The following is a 16,400-nucleotide window of genomic DNA, read 5'->3' as shown; positions in this document are numbered from 1 at the left end:
ATTGTGTGTGTGTCTGTGTGTGTGTGTGTGTGTGTGTGTGTGTGTGAAAGAACCAATCAGATATTGTGTCACCATCTCCTCTGTTCAATAAAACCACTGTCATTTGTAACCCCGAGTTGGGTAGTATGTTACTGAGCCCTGGTTCCTTCCTCATCTTAAATTCTGGTCTCTCTCTCTCTCTCTCTCTCTCAGCTTCCCCCCCCCCACCTTTTCTGGCTACCTTTCAGCTTTTCTGCTGCTGCTAGCCTCCTGGCCCTGTTTCTGCTGTCCACTGCCTCCTTCCCGTGTCTTTCCGCAGCTCTTCCTGCTACTTCTAGCCTCTCAGACACGCTCATTTCTGCTTCCTGCTGTCTCTCCCCATCTCTCTCTCTCTCCTCCTTCTGTTCCCAACCTTTCCTGCCCCTTTTAACCTTCCCTCTGTGTTCTCCAGCTTTCCCCCACACCCTCTCTAGACACCCTTTCTCCCCCACAGTCCTCTGTCCTGCCACCAACTTCCCCGTGGGTTTCCTGGCAGCCGGAGCCCTTCCTCAGCTCCCGGCACTGGCAGCCCTCCCCTGGCTCCCATATCCAGCCCCCAGTTTCCTCAACACCCTCTCTAGCTCCTCTGTACCCTCTGTTCCAGTTTCCCTCTTCCCGCTTACCTTTTGGCTCCCCTGTAGCTCCGGCTTCAGTCCCAACCTCTGTGCCAGCTTCTCTCTGGCATCACTCCCCTGTTCTGCAGGCTTTGGGCATTGCCCTTTAATCAATTAAGGTCAATTCACCTAAAATAACTCCCATGCCTCAGTTCTTCAACCCAGTTCTCTCTAGTCTACTGGTTCTGGTCCTGGTCCTGGTAACTTTCACTCCCTACACTTCCACTTTCTTACTTTAACTTTTCCCAAGGTATCCCAAGTACACCAAGCACATACATACATACACATCACAGCACCCAAGTTAGGAACTCACCTGTGTATACAAATTAATGATCCGTGTGTGTGCATTGGGTGTACAGGTATTGATAATTGATTCTGGTCTAATTTATTTTGGTTTGTATAGTGTCTGTAGGTGCTTGAATTGGTGATAGGTGTGCATTTGCCTAGGCTGGTAATTCTGGATTTGTATGTGCCTGGATTGGTAGTGTGCCTGGATTGGTAGTGTGCGTGTGCACACCTGGTGGGGGTGCATGTACCTAGAGTGTGTATATGTGCCTAGTGTGTGTGTATGCACCTAATTGATTTTTGATTGTGTGCATGTGCAATTGTGCACCATGCCCTCCTGTCTAACAGTGTAATATTGAGATCCGGAGGGTTGGCCTGGCCCCACAGGGCAACAGAAGCAGGAAGTACTGATAAGTTTACAACAAAACTTATTTCTCCTAAACTTCCCAGGACAGTCATGGCAAGAAAATTAATATCACTTGACTCCCAAACTGCAATCAAACAGATAGAAAGTTGAGCTATCTAGCATACATATAAATGTTTTATGGTCTTAACATTTATGTACTCACTTAACTTTACTCATTATCACAGCTCAATGTACTGACTTTGGAAACCAAGTGGAATGTAGATAGAAATAAAATCACACATACATAGAAGTATTTAGAGGACCAAAGATAGGAAAAAGAAATGGTCTGACATTCTTCTTGTTTTCTAAACATTGAATCTGATTCACAAAATAGAGATGGCCTAATGACATTAGTATAAATCCAACAATCTTCTTTTACACCACAGTGTCAAACAATTGTAAACTATTCTGTTGCAGATCTAGGAGAGACATATGTCCCAAAGTGGATTGGTGGTTTTCTGTTGTGCAAAAATAGTAATTGAGATTAAAAAACCCCCATCAGATTAACTATTGCTACGATGGGAGATTAGATCTCCAGCAATAAAAGTCCTGTGCATTAACTTGTTGCTCTTCATTGCTCATCATTCTCACTAGTGTATACTAACAGCTTGCCTGTCTCCAGAGATGGTTTAATGATGATGCCTTAGGACAGGTCTTTACTTTTTTTTCCCTAATTGAGTATATTAACACTGATATATATTAACAGCTAAGGATCTGAGCAGAACTTGTAGTTTCTAAACTCCAGCACAAACATAACAGCAGATTTGACCTACTGTTAACTACAGAAGATAAAAAGGCAACAATTCTTTAACTTCCAGCGTCACAGTATCTTGCCATTGTGTGAAAAGGAAAACAGGATTTTCATTTTATGTACAATTCAATTTCAATTAAAAAATATAGAAAGAAAACCAGTAGAAGCTCCAAACTCAGTGAATTTAGATGAGTGCCCAGCATGTCACTTACGTAATATTTTGTTGGGGAATTCAGGACATCATTTTTATTCAATAAATTCTAAAACTTATTAGTGTCTAAATATATTCCTGTTAAAGCCTAACTTTTAGCGAAATCTTGAGGTACGTTATTAAGCTTTCATTTCACTCAGGAATAACTACCATCCACTTCAATGGGGATTTACTAAAAGACAGGAGTACATTTTAAATACTGTGCATGAGGTTAATACATGGCTGTTGCATCCTAAGAGTAGGCAGAGTATCCTGAGCTCATGTCTGCACAGGAAGCTTACTTTCTTCAGTAGCAGCATCTATAAGCACACTTCACTGCTCTAGGTAGGCTGCCTCAAACCAGAAGCAGTATAATTAACATGAGGGTGGGCTAATTGGCATTGTTACACATCACTGATAATTAGCCCACATAAAATACATACAGAGGTGGCTATACTGCTTCTGTTTTGCAAGTCCTCCCCCCACATCCATTGCCCAAAAAGAAAAAGAAGCATAGTAAGTTGTTGCCTGTCATGATAAATTTCCCATGGAGCAAAGGCCTAAGAGACACTTTTTCCTCCAGTTTCTCACTTTTTTTCACTGGCTGACACATTGGCAGGAAAGCCAAGGATCCATCTATTCCTTGTCTGTTCTCTTTCTACTTGTTCTGAGGCTCAGTGAGAGAGGGGAAATAGGAAATATAACTTTCACTTGAACCTCCATATTAGCTCCAATAGTTCATATATCTTAAAAATGTTGCCCAATTCTCCTCTTTTTTTCTTCAATATAATAGACACTGAATTTAAATGAATTAGTCTTAGTTTCCAATAGTGTTAATGGGGCCAGAATTAAGCCCTTAGACATTCCTTTGCCATCTTCCTCTGCCTAATATTAGTGTGTCTCAGGGACTGAAATAAATTAAAAAAAAAAATCAAACAAAAAACAAAGCTAGTTTCTCAGCACAGTTACATTCATAAAATGCAACAGAATTACTTATTATAGGTATTATAGATCACAGATTTAGTCAAGGGTAGGTGACATAAAAGCATGTTCCACTGTAATTAATATAGTAATACTCAAGCGCTAGCCAAGAATGGGACTCCGAGACCATAGCAATATCTATTGATGGTCTCTGCCATTGAGGAGCTTATAGTTTAAATAGACAAGACAGAGAGAAAGGGGAATGGGATAGAACATTGCTCCAAGAAGAATGAGCAAATGGGCTGTTAATTCTGCAATTTTGTGAGAGGGGAGGTGGTACTTCATTAAGGAAGGCATAAGCTAAATGGAAAGAAAAAGGAAGGGAAGGGAAGGGAAGGGAAAGGAAAGGAAAGGAAAGGAAAGGAAAGGGCAGAGGAAAAGAGGCTAAAATGGCCAGCTAAAGCATGGAGCTGAGATGCAGAAAATCAGAGTGGATACAGAAGGGAGAAAGAAGACTGGAACAAGCAGCCATTCAGCACAAGGCATAGCCTGTCCCATAAGAACACTAGGACGGTCTCTGAATGTTTGAAAGCCATGGCATTGGTTGCTTCTGCAGCTGTTCCTACTGGCTGAAGATTGTTCTGTGCTGTCTTCTGAAGACCAAAAGTATATTAATTTTAGAATGTATCACCCATGTGAAATGAAATCATCATCATCATTGCCATGCCTTGTTTTGGATATAGACTTTTTGTATCTATTTCCTTGGATTTTTGCAAAATGATTCATAAAGCCACAGTATATAAAGCAGTTTATATACAGCACTATATGTATGAAGAATAGAAAATTTAACAGCTTTCTTATGGCATTATAGTTTTTTCTTTCTTCTAACAAAGAAAAATGCATGTCTCTCACTTTTCAGATTTTTTTTTTTTTTTTTTTTTGGAGGGGACAGAACCTTTTCCTAGGTTATTTCAAGCCCAACTGCAGGAAGAAGAGGCCAGAGAATGTTGACAAAATTTAGCTAACAGGCCTAATCATTCAGCTTTTCCTTTTAGAAATAGACCAATTAGTCTTGAATCTGCTCTCATCAAGCCTTCAGGTTAAAGAATCATGAGATTTGGGTAGTTGAGGACAGTATTTTCAAAGTTCCACTTTTTGTTTGAAAAGGCACGTATTTTTCATATGCATGGGAAATAATGAAGACAATTTAAAATATTTCATTACTATACAAGGAGTTAAATTTGAACAGTGTAAAAATACAGCACACACAATGTTTTAATAAGAAATGTGAATTGTAAGTAAGCTATTTGTAGTAAGTCTTATAAATCACCTGAACTACACTGCTATCGGCAGGTCTTGGCGTCATTATGTATAATTGGTTAATGGTGCATTTATTCTTGTGTTATTGGAACACCTCCAGGGACAATTGCTGATGAGTTCTGAATCTCCGGAAGGAATTCTTTGCAGATCTAAATAATCTTTTTTCCTTAAGATAAAACTAATTACTTTTATTTAAATTCATTTTTAAAGAAGTAAGCAGTCTGTCTAGGGTTTCAATGCACTTTCAAGAAGTGATGAATTTGATTTTCTTTGGTGCCTTGAATTCCCACCCCCCACTCCCCTTGAGCCAAGAAAGGTGATGAGAAAAGGTAGTGAAGCCCAGAAATCTTGAGTTCATGAAACATACAAAATTAAAAGCCATGTGCTGAATACAAAAAAGATCTAACCAGCAAAACTGTACTTATATTTGAAAACAGTGCTTAAAATGCTTATTGTCAGGAAAGGAAACTTCCTTATATTCTCATAAAACTTGAATAGTCTTCGGAAATGTGGGATATCTTGCCACATGGAAGCAAGATATTTACAAATGTACGAACGTGGCTATTCTATTGTATTAATGCAATACTTGTCCATAATGACCACAGAGTAATAGTATAGTGGCCTGGCAAAGCCATAATCCCCTAGAAACATTTTATAATGAGCTAAAGATTTGAGTGAATCCTTTAACTAGGACTGTAATCAGCCTTTTCCTCACACATCTCTCTATCATGTTATCTTCTGTCATCCTCATATCCAGGGACTGCAATCTCTACTTGTGCAGTTGGTTCAGCTTTAAATCATATTGATGGGTGTGGCAATGGCTTCTGTTATAAATGGGGAAGCTATTCATAGATTCATAGATTATAAGGGGCTGGAAGAGACCTTGCAAGATCATCAGGTCCAGCCCCCCTGCACTAAGGAGGAAAAACAACTGGGGTCATGAGACTGTCCAGTCTCCTCTTGAAGATTTCCAGGGTAGGTGATTGCACCACCTCTGGAGGGAGTTTATTCCACAGTTTGGACACCCTGTGAAGAAGTTTTTTCCTAGTGTTAAGCCTGAGATGGTTTTCCAGGAGTTTGTGGCCATTATTCCTGGTTTTCCCCAAGAGTGTCCTGGTGAACCGTTGTTCAGTGAGCTCTTGATGTATTCCCCTGATGCAGCAGTAAGCTGCTACAAAGTCCCCTCTCAGCCTTTTCTTTTTTAGGCTGAAGAGGCCCAAATCCCTCAGTCTTTCCTTATAAGGCTTGCCTTGCAAATCTTGGATCATATGGGTGGCTCTTCTCTGGACTCTCTCAAGCTTTTCTACATCCTTGTTGAAGTGCATCATCCAGAACTGGATGCAGTACTCCAGCTGTGGTCTCACCAATGCTGAGTAAAGCGGAAGAATCAAGTTCTTGGTTTTGCTTGAGATGCATTGATTGATGCATGCCAGAGTATTGTTTGCCCTGCTGGCTACAGCATCACATTGACAGATTATATTCATACTATGGTTTATTATTACCCCTAGGTCCCTTTCAGTCATAGTGCTAGGCAGTTTGGTGTCATACTTGGAGTCTGTTGTTGGGGATTGTTTGTCCCCAGATGGAGCACTTGACACTTTTCAATGGTGAACTGCATCTGGTTCTGATCTGCCTAACTTGCCAGCCTGTCTAGGTCCACCTGTATCTGCAGACTATTTTCAAGTGTGACCACACTCCCCCATAACTGGGTGTCATCCATGAACTTGGCCAGTGAGCTCTTCACCGCCACATCCAAATCATTGATAAAGATGTTGAGAATCACTGGATCAAGCATGGACCCCTGAGGGACACCACTGGCCACTTCCCACCAAGAGGACACAGATCTGTTCATTAGAACTCTCTGTGTCCTACCCTGCAGGCAGCTTCCTACCCACCTGTTAGGCAGTTAATCCCACAATCCTCCAATTTTCCTATAAGAACATCATGGGATACCAGTTCAAAGCCTTTTGGAAGTCTAGGTATACAATGTCAACCTCCTCTCTGTTATCCAGGTGGCAAGTTACGTGGTCATAGAAGGAGATGAGATTGGTAAAACAAGACCTGCCTATGATGAAGTCATGCTGGATATCATTCATAAACCTACCTTCTGCAAGTGTATCACACATAGACTCCTTGATGATTTTTTCCAGGATTTTCCCTGATATAGAAGTTAGGGTAATTGGCCTAACTAGGCTAGGTCCTCTCTCCTCCCCTTCTTGAAGATGGGCACAACATTGGCCCTCTTCCAGTCTTCAGGGACCTCCCCTGAGTGCCACAAGTTTTGGAAGAGTTTTGCCAGAGGTTCCGTGATGACTTTGGCCAGTTCCTCGGCTGAAGTTCATCTGGTCCTGCTGACTTATAAATGTCTAACTTTTCTAACTGATCACTGTCAACAGTAGAAAGGCAATCATTTCCACCATGCCCATTCTGAACCTTATCTTGTATGATTCTCCCCTTAGTCCAGTGAAATACTGAAGCAAAGTAGTCATTCAGGAGTTCAGTTTTCTCCTGAGCATCAGTAACCAGCTGGCCTGAGTTGTTAAGCAAAGGCCCCACACTTCCATTTGTTTTTCTCTTCACACTTCCATTTCCTGTTCCCTACATACCTAGGACTTCTTATTGTCCATGCTTTCTGTTGCAAGTTTAAATTCAGTCACTACCTTAGCCTTTCTAATCTGCTCCATACAAGTGCAGGCCATTGTTGTATAGTCCTCCTTGGGAACTGTCCCAAGCTTCCATTGTTTGTATGCTGCTCTCTTCCTTTTCAAGAGGACCGTGATATCTGTATTAATCCAAGAAGGTTTACTAGCCATTCTGCTACCTTTCCACTGTATAGGAATGGACTTCTTTTGTGCTTCAAGGATTGTGTCCTTGAAGAGTGACCACTCTTCATGGACGCCTTTCACCTTTGGTCCCTGGTCCCTCAGTGCTTCCCCTACTATTGCCCTGAGACTGGTGAAATTCAATTTTCTGAAGTCCAAAACTTCAACCCTGCTAGCTGATTTGCCTGCCTTGTGATAGATAGTGAATGTGATGGTTTCATGGTCACTGTCACTCAGGCTACCCTTTATATTCAAGTCACTCACCAAATCATCTCCTTTGGCCAAGACCAAGTCTAGGAGAGTGTTACCTCTGGTTGTCCCATGCACTTCCTAAGTCAGGTAGAGAGAGCTCTTTGATACATGTCAGGAGGCAAGAATAATCTGACTTAGGTGAGTGTTCCTCTCAAGAGATGTCTGGGCAATTGAAATCACCCATGGCGACCATGTCCCCTGTGTGTGTGGTCTCTTCCAGTTCTCCAGATAACTCCAGATCAAGCTTCTCCTCCTGGTTCAGTGGTCTGTAGTATACACCTACAGTTAGGTCTCTTTCACTATGCCCACCACCCCCCTGCCACACACCTCACACACTATGCCCCACACCCACCCCCTATAGTTTGACCCAGAGGATTTTGAGTCGCACTTCTTTGGACCCAATGTCAGCCCCCAAGGAAGTGTTCTGCTCCCTCACATAGAGAGCTTTCTTCCCTACTCAGTCCCTTCTGTGCACGGGGTAGCTGTCTATGGCTACATTCCAATCATGTGAAGAGTCCCACCAGGTCGCTGTAATCCCTACTAGATTGTAATGCCCACTGGAGAGTAGGAAGGCTATCTCTACCTGCTTGTTCCCCATGCTCCTGGCATTAGTGTACAGGCACCTGAGTCCTCCAGTTGAGACCCTCGATTTCCTGTCATGCTGAGGGATAACCATTCCCTCAGCTCTTGCAAGAGTGGCTCTCCTAAAATTCCCAACTTCAGAGCTTTCTTCTGTGCTGGTCCCCAGGCATGCTCCAGTCAGTGTTTCCCCATCCCCTGGCAATCTTAATTGAAAACCCTATCTAGAAGATCGGTCATCCTGGCCGAGAACAGGGACTTACCCCTCTATGTAAGGTGGATGCCATCCTTTCCCAGGAGTTCCCTACTTCCCTATTTTCCCAAAGCAATCATTCTGGTGGGGAAATAAGAAGAGTCTGGTCTCAGGTTTAACCATTTTTATAAATACTTTCATAATTCAGAACTGGAAAACCCTGAAAAATTCCTGGATTTTTTTTTTTTAATAAGAACTGAGAATGCGGAACACTAGACAATAGGATATGTCCATACATGCAAGCATGTGCTCTTGCAGCAGTTCGTATAGAAGCAGTGCAAATTTGGGCCAGGGCTTTTTGCCTCAGTGTACGTGCTTGGGCATGCACTTTGTTGTAAAGCAAATTGTGCCACTTGGAGCAAAATAACCCTGCCTGACTCCTCCTGGATCTGCAGCCAAGAGGAGCTAGAGCCCGGGGCCAGCACCTGTCTTGTCCCCAGTAGTATAAAAAGCTGCCTTATCAAGTATCTCAGAGCTACTCACTCTCAGGAGCTTCTGGGGCCCAGCCAATTTGTACCTAGGGACACTACCCCTTCTACCAGCTGGACTGCTAAAGCAGCCCTGAGAGTTCCTTGCACCCTTTACCCACTGCAGCAGTTTGACAGGGGTGGGTGCTACCTGGCTGCAACCTGCTGCGCACCTGCCAGACCTAGATGGGGACTGCACAGCCAGTAGAGGCATCTACCCCTCTGGGCCAACTGCCAGTGGGCTGTGGCTACAGAGTTGGCCTTTGTGTGGCACTACTGCCAGGTGTGCCCTTACCCAGCCATCTGGGCAGCTATTGCCTGGAAGATTTTTCCAGTGTGGTGGCCTGTTTTGAACTGTCTGAGCATGTCCTCCTGGCCCCAGTTGGCCAGGAGGTCAGCCACCTTCAGCTGGGTCCAACGTGCCAGCTCTGAGCAGGCTTCTCTGCCTGGGTCCTCCCACTTGCCTCCCTAGCAGGAATTTTGGCATTCTCTATTTGAAAACTGAAAAATCCCTGATAAAAAAAGCCATAAGTTACTGTGTAATATACCCTGAAATCCATGTTGCTCCACAATTAAAACAACAGACCACTATATAGAGAGAGAGAGAGTGACAGACAGAGAGAAAGTGATCAGCTGAGCAATGTTTTATTGATATATCTAGTGTTAAACCAAATTGGAAGCCTAGCAGTGTCTGTATTATCATAATACAATGAATTCTAAATAACTATATGTTTTGCCATTTGCCTTTGGTTTTCTTACCATAGAGCCGTTAGAGCTCCTTGTCACTGCTTCACTAACCATTATGTGGGGACAGCTGCCCCTGCAGCCACAGTTCCTGCCAGCAGGTCTCATTCTGTCTGGCACCTTGGCATGCATGGTGTGTGCTGTGGGAATGTGGGGTTTGCAGGAGGGGGGTGGGAAGGAGGGTGTGGGGATGTGGGTGGCTGTGAAAGGATGGGATATGGGGGACTGTGGGGTGTGTGGGTAAGTGTGGGTGGATTATGGAGGGACTGTATAGGGGGGATGCTTAGTAAGGGTGGGTTCCCTGCCTCCTGCAGGGTGCAGCCCTCCTGCACAGCTCACGGACTGCTCCCCCACAGGGCCACAGCCCCCCTCCCCACAGGGGTGACATCCCCCCACAAGGCTACAGCCCCCCACAGGGGTTACAGCCCCCAACAGTGTTACAGACCCCTCAACAGGGGCCACATGCCTCCCACAGGGGCTACTATCCCCCCCGCAGGGCCCACATACCCCACCCTCGCTTGCTCCCCCAGCCACCCGGATTCCTGCCCTGCCCGGCTCCATCCCCTGACAGCTCCTGCACCCCCCTTATGGCTGCCTCACCCAGCCCCAGCCTCAGAGCACTCAAAAAATTGCCTGGTACTCACTGGGAGTAGTAGGGGCTGTGGGGGACTCCAGGTGGCAGGGTATCATGCAGCTTCAGCTGTGGCTGCTAGGACTGTCACCTGGCCCTTTGCTGCTGGGGGGCTCTGCCACTAAGCCCCAGTGATCCCAAAGGCATCTTCCTACTGCCGGTGAATGCAGGCTTTTTTTTTTTTTAATTGCCGGGATGTTGGGGTGGGGCAGGGCAGGGATCAGGGGGTTCAGATGGAAGGTGGGGTTGGGGCTGGGGGAACAGGATTTGGGGGGCTTGGAGGGAAGATGGGGGATGGGGCCAGGTGAAGCAGTCATCAGGGGACTCGGGGGAGGCAAGTGGGGGATGGGGCCTGGTCGGGCAGTGATTGAGGAGGCTGGGGGAGTGGGCAGGGGATGGGGCCAGGTGGGGCAGTGATTGGGGGGCTGGGGGAGTGGGTGGGGCTGGTGGGGAAGTGATCGGGGGGCTGGAGGAGGGGGGCATGGTCCCTTCCCCCCTTCTCCAACCGCCCCCCCCCCTCCTACTTACCAGCAGGAACCCAGGTCCAGCTGCCTGCACCTGGCACACTGCCTGCCCTGCACCAGCAGGCAGCGTGCTTCAGGACTGGGGTGAGGGCCAACCATAGAGACTCTCTGGCTGGCTACTAGAGCATCTCTGTGGAGGTTCCAGCCTCTGGTTGCCTCAGGGCGTGGTTCCTGCTTTTTTTTCCCCTGGGTTTTTGTTGTTGTTTTTTTTACCTGTGGTCTAATTTTGCCCCATGTTGTAAATTTGCAGTGCAGGGAACATTTTTTCATTCCTGCACCCCTGCCATAGACTCCACTTGTCCTGCTATTATTACGCACAATGCAAATAAAGCACATAATAATCACTTGCCCTGCTTCCTTTGATCTTCCCACAGTCTCTGCCTGCCCCCTGATCCTCCTGTGGACCCCCTGGTCACCCCGCCCCTGGACCTGGTTGGCTCCCAATCCTCACAACCCCTACTGCTAGTCCCTCCCCCCTCCGCCCCCCACACCAATATGCAACTTCCTATAAACCAGGTGGCTATTTTTAACTTGATCTAACTCCCCCCTAATCTCCCCAAATGTCTGTATTTGTCCATAAGCTAACAAACTATAAACTAGGTCCAATAAAAGATATTACCAAACAAATCTTGTTTCTTTCCTTTTAGTTCTATGATCATGTTTGCATATTAGAAGAAGGGATATTTAGAGAAAGTATTAGAAGAGATGAGGGACTTTTTATAGAGATGTGTTTTGATTCCTGTTTGTTTTGTTTTACTTTTTCAGAATGTTTTACAGAGTTATTGCTTAACCTTACAGTTAAAGTTGAAATAACCTAGAGTAAGATAATGAACTTCTGTATGTGTTTTACTTTTTAAGAAAAATGGCAAGGATAAGTCAATGTTTTGGGTTCTTCACTTTTCTGATTGAAGTGTTGATTTCATTGTATGCTGAGATTCTACAACTTTCTCTATATGCACAGAGTAAAACATTAAATGAACTGCTCAACTCTCTAATATAACTGGTGATACAGACTTCAGTTGCTTTTTGTGTGGCTTGTTGGTCTTTTGTCAACGAGAGGGTAAAAAAACTAAAACTAATAAAACTAAAAACCTAAAATTTCAAAGGATGTAAATGATATTCCTCTATAAAGGTAGGACTGGGTTGGTGTCTGAATTTATGATTTAATAATGTGAATAATAAAGTTTTGAATTCCTTCTTTCTGTATCACTCTCATAAAGGTAGGCACATTTTTTTCCTAGCCATTGTGCCGCTGGATGCATTTAAAATAAAACAACTATTGGGAATAAGGTAGCTCATTAAGAAAAGATACAGATTTTCATATGTAGGTCCAAATCAGCGTGGTTCATTGATCCCCAAAAGCTGTAACCAAAATGTGATTATTCAGTGTTTTATTTGGGTTGTGTGTAATAATCTTCAGGCACTTCCCTGTTGACAAATGTCCACATTTCTAGGTAGTGTAATTTAACAGCCTGAATCAACAGAATGTCTTTCATTGGCTTCCATAGGTTTTGGATTATGCCAAGAGAAACTAAAGTTTTGTTTTCAGTTTCCGAAAAGAAAATTAAAACAGAAAAACAAAAGAAGTCTTGATCCAGGCTGCAAAGTAGAACCCAAAATTAAAATTGTGTTTATATGGGAGGCAATCAAGAAATGACTTTGTGTGACCTGAAGGGGGAAAGTAATGAAAGGTAAAATGGGATGGGGAGATTGCTATATTGCAATTTCTTCTTATGCTACAGCAAGGTAAATGAAGGACTAAGTGACTAACCAGGACTATTACATTCTGCGAAGAGGCAAAAATCCAAAAGTACACACAAATTATTTAGACTTAATTCCCTAGGCTCCCAGCCACCTCACCTCTGCATTAGTCACCATGATCATGAGAAACAGTAAAGAGCCTAACATTTCTGTGAAATATTTTTGGGGGATCTCTATTATTATATTATTTGACTGGTACATAGGAATAGATAAAGAGATTAGATTATGTGCTGTGAGGCCATTATGTACTTAAGACCTTGTTAAGTCATGATGCACAAAACCTGTATTGTAGGGATGTCAACTACAACCTGTCTTTATTTTAGGTAATAAGGATGATGGTAATAAGAAGGATATCCATATTCTATGTTGATGCAACTCCATGGAAGTCAGAAGAAAACCTAACCCACTAATTTGGGTTTTCACCCCAAGGCTGTGCCCAGATCTCTGCTGACAAATTGAGGAAGGGCACTTGATGCTTAAAAGCTTGTCCAACAGCTCTTCTAACATAGAGTTGACCCAATAAAAGTTATCACAAAAATCTTTGCCTAACAGATGGTAGAATTTAATTGTTTTAACATCATCTCCTTCTCCTCACAATGTCTCCCCACTCTTTTGTTAATTCTTTGTTGTGTAAGTAAACTGGAAATTTGATGGGAGTGGCAATGACTGGGATTTTCAAATCATCTTTATTAAGTTAGTCAGAGCTGGACTCCTACCTTTCAAAATCACAGCCCATGGTATTTTATTGGACACTCAGGAACCTCATGAATGTTCAGCCCTGGATAACAACGCATAATAAATAATTATTGTAACATTTGGATTGGATTTTATCTTTATGTTAATGCTACTACTGTTATCAGGAGCATATAGAAATGAAGTTTCACTTTAATGAAGCTTGCCTTTTCTGCATGTCACCTTGTCTTTTGGGTTTAACCAGACAAGGCTTTAAAATGAAATGCAGCAGAAACCATTGAATTTTACTTGGTTCAGTTTTAAAATCATGAGATATTAATAGATTTTCACCTAAAAATCACAACAACCTTTCTGGTTTTCTAGAACCTCAGCACAGAACATGGTCAACAAAGGATGCTTTACTGAGTATGAACATAACTTCAAATGAGATTAATTTCACTACTTTTGTATTTCATTATGTTAAAAAAACCCATACAGCTCTTTCTGCTGATTTTTCCGAGTAATTTTGCTTTAAACCATTGTACTTTGGGGCAAATTCAAACAAATACAGTTAATCCAAGGGTTAAGAGCACTAGAAGCCACCTAAAATTACCACGTTACAAGGCCTATAGATACACCATATGTACCTTGCTCCTGTTATAGCCAGCACACTGAAATGCAGCATAGATGGACCTGTGCAAAGTACATTTTGGTAGTATGTAAGGAACTGTCCTTCCAGAAAGAATGTCCAGATGTTCCAATATTTCAGTTAGTGCCCATATCTCTAGGACCTTTAGTACCTGTTGAACTTTGGAGAAGCAGAAAGGATTTGCCCATTTGTGGTCTTACGGGTTGTTTTGAAGGGGAGGTATAGGGACATAATCATTCTGTCTCCCTCTTTAAAATAAAATAATGCAATTAATATTAATACACTTTATTCTAACTTTCTCACTAAATATCATCTTTATGTTTCTAATGCACTCATCACTGTAGTAACTAAGTCCCATATAAAAAAAAAAATAAAGTCCTATTATTAATCTGCTGGTAGAAGAGGTAGAATATAATTTATGTGTCTCTAACCCTGCCCCCTCCCCCCCCCCCAGCCGCTCTCCCTTCCAGTAAATAATGTATATAATCCCAACTTTTTAGAATAAACCTCATAAATGTTTCCGGCTTAATATATTTTATCAAGGATTACAGGTGCAACATGTGCCAGGGAGAATAGGAATACAGCAGGAATTTATATGATGATAAACAAATCATCACATTTTTACACTCCTATGATTTCCTGATTTGAGCCAGAAGTGAAATTACCATGAAAGGACTTTTCTCAATTGTAGGCCTGATTTTTCTTTCCACTTTGCCCTGGTGTGCTGCACCTGACTTCCATGGAGTTATTTTTGATTTACACTACTGCAATTAAGAGCAGAATCTGTCTTTTTGCAGCATGTATAGCTAACTTAAAACTGGAAATCTTGCAGGAAAGCTTTATGCCAGAATGTTTTAAGTTCCCTTCTGGATGGAAACTCTTGCACAATATTGTTGTTCTTATATTCTGATATTCATTCAGAATTTTCCTTTTTTTTGTTTTCCTGCATTAGTCCTCACTGAGACACCTGTCTTAATTTTAAATGTATCTAAATGAATCCTTGAAATTAGAAGCCTTATGGTCGGTCTGCCCTATGAAAGTTACACTGAGTAGTCATGTCACCTCAACAGCATGGAACTCAACACAGGCTGTGCAACCTCAGAAATTGTATCAATAAATGAGCAGTTACCTATGTTAAGCACTGTGACTGTAGTGTAGACATACTCTTAGTTAAAATTCCTCTTCTTATCATCTTATCTGAGGAGGGAGTAAGTTATTTCCCTCTTTTCTCTTGGCATAAGGTTCTCCTTTATTAGGTACCTTGGTGCCTACTATGATTGTGAGTAATTATAACAATCCTCTGCCTGTATACTTGGATGTGCAGTAGGCCATGGAAGCAACCATGCAGTCCTCTCCACATCTGGAATCACAATTTGAACAGGGGCAATCAGGGGAATTTATTCCCCGTAGGGCATAGCTACATGAAACGTTACTGCACAGTAGCTCGTTGCTACCATGCAGTAGCACTGCCAGCCACTATCTGTGCGGCGATGCTACTGTGCAATAGTAACAAGCTATTGTACAGTAGCACTGGTTACTGCTCAGTCATTCACTTGTGCAAGTACTAAATGACTGCCCAATAACAACTGTGCTGTCCGCAGTAACATCGGCCATAGTGTCCTCCATGTGCGTGGTGGTAGAGTAATTAAGGTTTCTTTATAATCTCAGAGGCTTTAACTTCAAGCCTTAGTTTGGGAGCATGCTGCCATAAATCAGATAAAATGTGAATAGGTACCTGGTTATTCAGGCTTGGAATTCAGAAGTAGTCGGGCATAATAATTTAGCCTCAACTGGTGTTTTAATTAGAGCAGTTCCCCGAGAGCCGCTCTAATTAAAAAGCCTCACTGTCATATATATTAAGCATCCTGTGTTTCAAAATGGCTGTGGGAGTGCTTTAGCTGAAGCTCATTTGATGAGTTTTAGTTAAAATGCCACCATGGCCATTCTGAACTGTGGGACACTTAATACGCATGACGGTGAGGCACACTGCAGCGTTCCAATTAGATTAAGTCTGCTCCAACACATTCTAATTAGAATGTATCAGAGCATGTGTATAGTTACTCAGTGATGCTAACGTGATACATTTTCTAGGTTACATAGTCTGGGACCGGACAAAGAATGGCTCTGACTCATTATCCCTGGTATTTCTCATGACTGAATCATTGCAAATGTCTGTGTCTATTGGCTTTCTTTACACCAAAATCTGAAATTTTAACTCTGTTCTAGAGTGCCCTTCCCCTACTTAAAAAAAAAGCTATTTTAAATCATATAAGTGTGGAAAGCTTTTCTATAAACATAGCTTTTGATCCTGGCTATGCTTAGGGAATAATCCTATTTTACTTAGACATAGGAAGAGAGGTTTCCCACAGTTTAGCCCAATAACCTAGTGGCTAGGATACATGATAAGGAAACAGGAGACCCAGGAGGTAAGCCCCTTCACTCAGACACAGATTGAAGCTGCATCTCTGACTTCCCAATACAGTGTTGTAGCCAGCAGGCCACAGGTTAGGCATCATCAAGTCACTTCTCTCCATGTATTTT

The sequence above is a fragment of the Alligator mississippiensis genome, chromosome 2, assembly GCF_030867095.1.
Source record: "Alligator mississippiensis isolate rAllMis1 chromosome 2, rAllMis1, whole genome shotgun sequence".
Lineage (NCBI taxonomy): Eukaryota > Metazoa > Chordata > Crocodylia > Alligatoridae > Alligator > Alligator mississippiensis.
This window is presented reverse-complemented; position numbering follows the sequence as displayed.